Source organism: Ascaphus truei, chromosome 10 (genome assembly GCF_040206685.1).
Source record: "Ascaphus truei isolate aAscTru1 chromosome 10, aAscTru1.hap1, whole genome shotgun sequence".
NCBI lineage: Eukaryota > Metazoa > Chordata > Amphibia > Anura > Ascaphidae > Ascaphus > Ascaphus truei.
Genome location: NC_134492.1, coordinates 34,340,348 through 34,347,717, shown reverse-complemented (window position 1 = coordinate 34,347,717; position 7,370 = coordinate 34,340,348). Strand labels below are relative to the sequence as shown.

The 7,370-nt window shown below is 43.4% G+C and overlaps 1 protein-coding gene across 4 annotated transcripts in view; it reads left to right on the top strand.

The window, feature by feature from the left end:
* Positions 1-747: 747 nt before the first annotated feature.
* FRRS1 (ferric chelate reductase 1) overlaps positions 748-7,370 on the top strand; it is a 49,678-nt gene continuing 43,055 nt past the window's right edge. Inside the window, exon 1 of one of the 4 annotated variants that reach the window (XR_012804083.1) lies at positions 748-778. The gene's annotated coding sequence lies outside the window, so the exon portion shown is untranslated. Of the gene's footprint in view, positions 779-6,790; positions 6,871-7,370 lie in introns of those variants that run through there. The other 3 variants (XM_075616490.1, XM_075616492.1, XM_075616491.1) reach the window with 3 other exon arrangements.

Genomic DNA, 7,370 nt, shown 5'->3' with positions numbered 1-7,370 from the left:
GTGACCGGCTGCAGTGCTGACTGACAGGTTAAGTCACTGCCACAACACAGGCACCAGGGGGATTTCTTTGCCCCCTATCAGGCTGCACCCTGGGGCAAAGGGACGGGGTTCACCCCAACTCCCTAGTTCCACATCTGCTGGTAAATATAATGCATATTAATGGTACACACGTGTAACATCTAATTGCATGTATATACATACTGTATATATATATATATATATATATATATATATATTATATATATATATATATATGTGTATATATACAATTAGATTGTAAGCTCTTCTGGGCAGGGACTCCTTTTCCTAAATGTCACTTTTATGTCTGAAGCACTTCTCCCCATTATGTGTTATTTGTATTATTTGTTATTTATATGATTGTCACGTGTATTACTGCTGTGAAGCGCTATGTACATTAATGGCTCTATATAAATAAAGATATACATACATACAAAAGGTGCGATGTCTACTTAAAATCTTAATTAGTACTGTGTTCAGTTGTATGCGACGACCATTTAAATTGTATTTATGGACCCTTTTAAAAAAAAATATATAAACCTAAACTTCTATGTAGGTTTGGAAATAAAGAAATGAGTGGTACTTTGTATCTGCAGCTAGATTCAAATGATCACACTTCGAGCACTGGTCTCTTGTAAACAATGATTTTAAACTGTAACCCACTCCCATAAACCCCAAGACTCCTCCTCGCTACTGCAATGTGAGCACATTTAAAGGGCAGAAGAGCTCTGTTCTACACACTCCAGTTGCTTCCAACAAGGTAAGGTTGAAAGAACTATTGGTTTGAAACGATATGTTTTCTACAGAGAATGAGTTTGGTAAAAAGCTTTTATTAATCCCTTCTGCATTTTCTACACTGTACAGGCATACCCCGCATTAACGTACGCAATGGGACCAGAGCATGTATGTAAAGTGAAAATGTACTTAAAGTGAAGCACTACTTTTCCCCACTTATCGATGCATGTACTGCACTGCAATCATCCTATACATGCATAACTGATGTAAATAAGGCATTTGTAACAGGCTCTATAGTCTCCCTGCTTGCGCACAGCTTCGGTACAGGTAGGGAGCCGGTATTGCTGTTCAGGACGTGCTGACAGGCGCATGCGTGAACTGCCGTTTGCCTATTGGGCGACATGTACTTACTCGCGAGTGTACTTAAAGTGAGTGTCCTTAAAGCGGGGTATGCCTGTATTACACTTTGACCTGTATGCTGGACAAAGACAGATCTCTGTTTACCCATTCACTGCTGGTGGACTCTGCAGCATTGAGTTTGATAACCCTTTCACTGCTGAGGAAATACTTTTCTGGTCTCTTGTAATAAGGCAATATAGTAAGCCGTCGTTGAATTGATTTAAATACTAAACCCCCATACTGTAGACATAGCACATGTTTAAAATCCTAACTGAACAACCGGCTTTATCATTTTAAAGGTAGAGTCCCAAGTACTGTGTTTGGGGAAAGTTCGCTTTGTACGCACTGCGCAGTGGGTTTCGCCTTTCTTTGTATGATGTAGCACTCCAGAAGTATCTACCGTATATTTACATTTTCTGCTTAATAATTCCATGCCTTCTAGTTCTGAATATTTAAAAAAAAACATCTAATAAATGAAAAGAGGGTGCTAAATATTTTTAGTCATGCTCACATTTAAAGTTATTGATTGCACCTTTCTACGTACGTACGTACGTGTATTTGTGTTTAGGGTAAACATTTTGAAAGTAGATACTGTATACCATCAAAACTACTATGCAATAAATGTGAAATATACTAGAAATTCAACTGGCAGCCAGCAAAAATAGCAGACTGTAAATAAGACTTAACCTACAGTAGATTGTTCGGTATAAAGTTTTAGGGGAGGTTTCGGTATATATGCACCTCACAACTGGAACAATCTACCGGAGACTCTCACAACCACAACTGGTCTAAATTCTCTCAAGACTAAAGTTGTCTCACATTTTAATCTACAGCCATACCCCGGTTTAAGGACACTCACTTTAAGTACACTCGCGAGTAAGGACATATCGCCCAATAGGCAAACGTCAGCTCACAAATGCGCCTGTCAGCTCACACATGCGCCTCTCAGCACGTCCTGAACAGCAATACCGGCTCCCTACCTGTACCGAAGCTGTGCGCAAGCGTGGAGACTATAGAGCCTGTTACAAATGTGTTATTTACATCAGTTATGCACGTATATTACGATTGCAGTACAGTACATGCATCGATAGTGGAAAAAAGGGAGTGCTTCACTTCAAGTACATTTTCACTTTACATACATGCTCCGGTCCCATTGCGTACGTTAATGCGGGGTATGCCTGTAGTCTGTAACTGTTACATACGCCTATAATATATATTATCTCTAACTGTTCATGCAATGTCTTGTATATAATGTATAACCCTGTTCATTTGATGTAACCATGTATTGTTATCATAACTACCCAGGACATACTTGAAAATGAGAGGCCATTCTCAATGTATTTCCTGGTAAAACATTTGTATAAATAAAGCATTGTCTGAAAAGTACAATGCTTCCTATTGGCCTGTGTGATGCGGGGGATATACACCTGTATGAAGAGCCGGCCTGAAGAGGTAAGTATCTCAGGGAGCAGGGGGTACCCAGAGCTAAAATGAACACGGTACAGATGGGACATTTTAATGTAGGTGTAATTCACGTGATGGAGCAAAAATAATCAAATGAAGGGTTCTTTTTGCACTTATCCAGAGGTGGAAATAGTACTATGGTGCCTGACTTCAAGACATTCTAAACCTGGTAGACAGACAATGCCTTTTTGTCCTTGTATAATTTTTTTTGTTTTTTTGTTTTTTTGTTTTTTTTAAAGGACAAAAAGGCATTGTCTGTCTACCAGGTTTAGAATGTCTTGAATTGCTTTGATACAAAACAGCAATTCAAAGCCTGTGCAATACATCCCCTACTCTTTAAAACGGATCCTTGAGTTTGTAAATAAAAAGTAGTGTTACTCCTAGCGTGACAAAAAAAAGCATCCCCTCAGTGCAATTACTATTTGATCACGGCCCTCACCACACTTTTAAAGCAGACCTGTCTAAGACGTGTGTATGTGCTCACAAGTGATATTTTTATTTACTGTAGATAGAGGCTCGATCTATGATAATAGAGGCTCGATCTATGATAATAGATTGAATGACTATTTTACTGAACAATAATAGTTGATCTCTTTAATGCAAGTACCCCACCTCTTTCCATCATTTTAATATGTACAGTGATAGATGTTTTATTTATTATTGCAAGTAGTTGAAGTTTTTTTTATTCATTCTGGTGTGCATCAAAGTGAATTTCTTTGAGCTACACTCAATAGCTCTGTGTCTTTTTCTACATGTATAATGGTCTCAATTTGCACTCAATAGATATAAGGTACTATCCCAGCTATTCCAGGACACTTTGTTGGCTTAGCGTTGTAACTTACATTTTTATCTCATGCAAGGCAGGGTTGCAGACATTTCTGAGACATGTGAATGTGCTGACAAGTGGTATTTTTATTTGCTATCTCATGAACAGAAGCTGACCACAGGTCTCAGCTCAATTCAACATTTAAAGCAGCACTACAGTTTGCTTTGTTTGTTTTTGTTTATTTCCCGAGATACTTACCTCCAAAGGGGGTGCCGGTATCTCTGTGGGCAGCAGCTCCGACGGAGTTTGTTGGGGCTAATATAATGGCGACTTTTAATGTCCTGCTTCTTGCAGGCCAATAGGAAGTCGTGATGTCATCCCTTGTAACTTCCTATCGGCCCGGGTGACATTTAAACAGCAGAGAGATACCGGCACCCCCTACGGAGGTCTATCTCGGGAAGCAGGCGGTCCTCGGAGCTGAAATGAACGGAGTTCAGCTCTGGAGACCCCCTGCTTCAATCCTATAACTAAGGCCTCGGGCATGGTCAGCGCATGGCGTGCTGCTGCTCGGCACTGAACCCCTGCAGCCGCAATGAGAGCGGCTTTAGCAGGGGCTCGCGCACGCGTCCGCACGCTTGGGGAAGCGTGTGTCTGACGGAGTTTTGAAATTTGGCGTGCGCCGGAGCGCAGGGCCGGTCACGTGAGCGGTTCGCCCAATGAGGGCGAACCAGCTCCGTGACGTCACTGGCCCGCCCCCAGACCCGCCCCCGACACGCCCACTGATGGCGTGCTGTGTAAGGCCAGGGAAAGCACCGCTTTCCCTGAGCCTCAGCGCACCTCCGCACTGTTTTAGGCACTATGTCCCAGGCCTAACATAAACAAAGCAAACAATGTAACCAGTAGCGCTGCTCTAACCGGCAGAGTGTAGCTGTTACTTTTATATCAATGCCTGATCCAACATTTGTTTACAAGTAACCGTAGTTTGTAGCTTTCTATAAATTCATTGCTGCTGTCCTGCCTGGGCCAAAGGAGCATGTAGTTCATGATAGTGCAGTCATTTAGACAAACTGAAAGGTCAATATCCCTTCTTTTTTTTTTTTTTTTTGTAAATATTTTTCCTTTATTGGTGTCATACATCACGAGGGTACATATTATCGATACTGGCTCGCAGGCCAACTTGTAAATACGGCGCAGTGCATGTACATGGCATAGAAGGGGTAGATGACACTCAATAAACCCTTTTTCCTTCTTTCAATAGTGAAAAAGAGAGGGGGAGACGAAGGAAAGGTGGATAGTTGGGAACGACTTTGGAGAAAGAGGGGGGGGGGAGGGGTTAGGGTTCGTCGGCCGTAGGGGGGGGGGGGGAGGGGGGTAGCTGAGGGGTTTATGTGGGGGTTGGAAGCCCTATCCAGGGTTCCCAGGTAGAATAGAATTGTGGGGTTTTTTGCTTTAACATTGCCGTCAGTTTTTCCATGTTCATAATTCCGTCTATTCTGGAAATCACGGTTCTTCTAGAGGGGGCTTTAATTTTCTTCCATGCCGCCGCGATACAGCATCTCGCAGCTGTCAGTATTGCTGCCGCGAGTCTGGCCGCCGGGGCAGGAAGGTCGTCAATTGGTTTTCCCAGCACGTAGGTCAGCGGGTCCAGGGGTATTTCTATATCCAGGGTCTCGGTCAGGAGGCCCTGGATCCGGGACCAGAATCTTTGGATCTCCGGACATGTCCACCAAATATGGGGCATGTCCCCCCTTTGACCACAACCTCTCCAGCATTCGTCTGAAGTGCCTGGGTAGATTTGGCTCAGTCTACTCGGGGTCAGGTACCAGTGGAATAATATTTTATAGATGTTTTCTTTCGTGACGGAACAAATTGAGGTTTTGGTGGCTGCCTCCCAAATATCCTCCCAATCCTCAAGGTCCAAGTTGGTGTTTAGGTCTGCATTCCATTTCTGCATGTATTGGTGGTTAGGGGGGGGCTGAGATGCTTCGAGCGTTTTATAAATTTCTGATATGAGGCCCTTTTGGTATTTGCCTTTGAGGCAGAGTGTCTCGAATCTAGAACGCGGCGGGAACTTGAGAGTAGGGGATTGGGTTCTTAGGAAATGTCGGATCTGGAGGTATTGGAAAATGGGCAAGTTGGGGGACGTGAATGTGGTTCTTAATTCTGGGAGGGACATGGCCTCATCTTTTTCCAGCAAATCCGCAACCACTCTGATGTTTAAGCCTTGAAATTGGCTGAATTGGAATCGGGCGCATCCGGGTGGGAAGTCCGGGTTCCCGAATATGGGGGTCAGTTGAGAGGGGGTTGAAGCTAGGCCATATTTCCCTTTGGTTTTTAACCATGTCGACCTCGTGCATCTCATTGCCCCGAGACCAAGTCTCAACGATTTCCTGTTTTTGAGAGCTGGGGACCACAGTAGGGTCGGGAGGGGGTTCGGGAAAGCGTGGTGTGTCTCGATCTCCAGCCAGCAATTGGTGTCGGGGGAGCTGTTCCATACTACCGCCTGCCTCAGTTGGGCCGAAAGAAATATCCCTTCTTTATGATTGTGAGTGAATCTGGTTACTGGTTTACACTGTGATTCTGAAGAGCAAAAAAGTACCCGTAACCTTCCTTCAGGGTCTGAAACAGCTAGCTTGTTGAAATAACCTGGGAGATGTACACATCATCTGAATGTTGCAGCGTCTTATCAGGGCAAGGCTGGGCTTCTGAAGTCCTTGCTGATTCAGCTCACTGAATAGTTTAATATCAGCAAACAGAAGTGCTTTTCTCTATTCTTTAGGCTTCAAAGCACTCAGATTAAGATCAGGCTGCCATGTAGTGGTCACTTAACCCCAGCCCTGCGATATAGGGATTGTTAGCAGATTTAAATAGTTGGTTCTTAATTGAAAATGTAAATGAATCATTTGTCTACAGGACTCAGGCCCCCACCTCAGTGACAGGTTCTATAGTCTGAGGTGAAGTAACAGGGGGTTACATAATAATTCAAACACATGGAGCATTTTTGCTAATCAATTTTAAAAGGGACAACTGTCCCTAATTAATGGCTATTTTTAATAACACCTGCAATCATTTGAAAGTACTCATTAGATACAGTTCTGTTTCGAATTAACCTTTTTTTAACGTGTAATTTTCTCTCTGAAAATGAATAATTGTACATCATTAACATGTCCCAACAAAGCCGCTTCCAGGGAATGAGTCAGTCATCTGATTAGACGAAACTTAATTAAGGACAGCGGCATGTTTCATTGATTATATTGTGTTTTTTTGTTTGTTTGGTTTTTTTTTTTACTTCCATGGTAAACAAAAGCTTTGAGGGTGTTTCACAATCCGTATTCAATGTCTTTATGTGAATTATTGTTTCGGTTTTGTCCATTGATGGTACAGTAATTTATGAAAGGCATCGGGCACTCGTGGAGGTTGAAGAAAACGGTTCTTTATTCAATAACACGATTGTGCTAGGAACCGGAGTGCAAGACAAGACTGGGGAGGTAAGGGTAGCAGTGAACACTTCGCAACATCCAAAGGTTTATTCTCAGCCGATTTGCCAGTGGGCCGGCTGGGCATATATAGGAGAGAGGGACCAAATAGGTAGCAGACAGGAGGAGGCGCGTCAGTAAGACTGACCGTGGTAGGGTGCAGGAGACAGGTGTGGGAAGGATCCCTTAAGAGGATAGATGACACGGCTCGTGTGCGCTGCACACTGAAGACGTCACCGTGTGGGCGGAGTCTGGAGGCGAGACCAGAGAGAGTGGTATTAATATCCGCGCGTGTGCGCCTAGCATGGCGGCTGGTCCCACGAGAAGGGAGAAAAGTGTCATGGACTACGGATGGAGTGGGGGACCCGATAACGGGTTGGGGTAAGTGCCGAGTGCAGCGAGCGGATCACGGATCCTGACAGAGAGGGATTTAAGGAGGAGATATGGTGCACCAATACTTATTTGTTCCGGTAAAGATATATATATATATATATATATATAATTTTTTTTAC